Raw genomic sequence first — 2,049 nt, forward strand, 5'->3', positions numbered from 1 at the left:
ACAAAGGAAGATAGACTGCGCAGATTATCAAAATGTTGAGAAAAAGTTAATCAGAAACTCAGATATGCACAGATGAAGGACACAGAGCAGAGATGATGGAGGCGTCGAACAAAAGAGGGGTTATCTGTTTTGATAAGTGGTGGCTCAAATACTCGATATATAGACCAAAGGGGAAGCTGAACATTATTCTGACCAATCTTCTGCAAATAAAAAAATAAACACCTACAACAACCTCATAATCCTCAAACAACCCATGGATCATAAACCATAGACTACACCAAAGACACGGATCAATGGGACCAATATTATAAAATATATAGAAGTCTTTATTACTCAATATTCATAACATAGACATTAGTGAAAAGACGACACAGTAGTAAATAGATACAGAAAATACATGGGACAATCTCCATCCAAATCATTTCTGCAACATACTGTAGCTATGGCTCAAATAATGCATTGTCCTGTACAAAATATCTCTCAGAAAAAGGTTTACTTACTATTAATGAACAGTGCCACAAACCATCAATATAAAAGGCTAAGAGTATTATATATAGGTAATAAATAAATGTGTCATCAAAAAGGCGAAAATACGCACCATTGAATAAAGAATGATGCCTAAGTGTATAACTAGGTACATCAATTTAAATCTATATATTGACACACATATATCCTCATATATCTATTCCAAGGTATAACTAAATGATTTTCCTATTCCATGACGTAAAGTCATAGTTTTATTAAAGACACAGAGGCGAGTATTGCTATCTTTTTCTTTACTTTTCCACCAATAGCAGCAAAGAAGAAATTTACATAATCATAACAATAAAGGACCCTCCCCTGACAGATTCTATAATAAGCAGTGTCCTCTTCAGTAACTTCCTCTTTCTTTGTATCCGCGACACCAACCGCATAACCGTAACTGGAACCGTAACCGGAAACTGGAACTGGACAGGAGAAACGACAACCATTCTGGTCCATCAAACTGTAGAATTCAAGCCAACATGGCTAACACTTCAGGAAACCTGGAACAACGTAGAATTCCATACGCCGTGGAAACTTCAACCTGAAACAGAGCAAATAATATAGCCAGTGTGAGAATCAGGCAGAAACTGAACAAGATCGACCCTGGAAATGGTCGTACACCGTAAGGTCGCTGATAAACAGAACCATAAATATTCAGTAATATAAATATACGTAATAAATAACAATAAAAGACAATGTAAACAGTCCAATAATAATCACACAGTAAAAGGGCGGGCAGGAAAAACCCAGGGCGGGCAATATTTGCCTCCGTGTCTTTAATAAAACTATGACTTTACGTCATGGAATAGGAAAATCATTTAGTTTTAAAGCAAGACACGGAGGCTCATATTGCAAGTTCAAAGCTGATCAATAATAGATGAAAACACATGAGGGGGCGGACGAAAATAAAATTCTCTAAACGTCGTGGCCCTAGACCAGTCAGCCAAACGCAAAATGTCCTCCAAACGAGCCCCCGAAACAGCCAGGGCAGTGGCAGCCGTGCCCCTGTCCGAATGAGCGGTAAAGACCGCCGTATCAATCCCCAAAAGGGACATGACCCACTTCATCCAACGCGCCAAAGTGGGACTAGTCACCGGGCCAAAAGGATGGCGAATATAGAGGAACAGCTGTGGGATGTCCGCAGAGCGTTAAGTCCGAGTGCGCAACTCATATTCCCGCAAGCAGGCTACAGGACAAAGCGCCGGAGAAGACGAGAAGCAGGGATAAGACACAGACCGAATATTGGTCTTGGTGCGCCGCGTAATGTTAAATGTGATGCCCTCGGGAGTAAAGGATCTCGCATCATGATCCAGAGCCCTGACATCGGAAACCCTCTTACAGGAAATGAGGCAAAAGAGGGTCAACAACTTGGCTGACAGCTGACGGAGGGAAAGAGCCGCGTTTTCCGGCCAAGCAGAGAGGAAAGAAAGGACCAGGGAAACATCCCACGTAGTGGTGAAGCGTGGCTGAGGAGGCCGAGCCAAGCGTGAGCCACGTAGTAGGCGTGACACCGAAGGGTGTTGA

The 2,049-nt window shown here is 41.9% G+C and overlaps 1 long non-coding RNA gene across 1 annotated transcript; it reads right to left on the bottom strand.

Moving 5' to 3' along the window:
- Nucleotides 1-261: 261 nt before the first annotated feature.
- Nucleotides 262-1,559, bottom strand: LOC120988728. Its single transcript, XR_005776174.1, has 3 exons — nt 1,248-1,559; nt 471-477; nt 262-272 (listed from the first exon to the last, which is right to left on the bottom strand). It is a non-coding gene; the product is annotated as an uncharacterized LOC120988728 (long non-coding RNA).
- Between the last annotated feature and the right edge of the window lie 490 nt (nt 1,560-2,049).

Source organism: Bufo bufo, chromosome 2 (genome assembly GCF_905171765.1).
Source record: "Bufo bufo chromosome 2, aBufBuf1.1, whole genome shotgun sequence".
In the NCBI taxonomy this organism is placed as follows: Eukaryota; Metazoa; Chordata; class Amphibia; order Anura; family Bufonidae; genus Bufo; species Bufo bufo.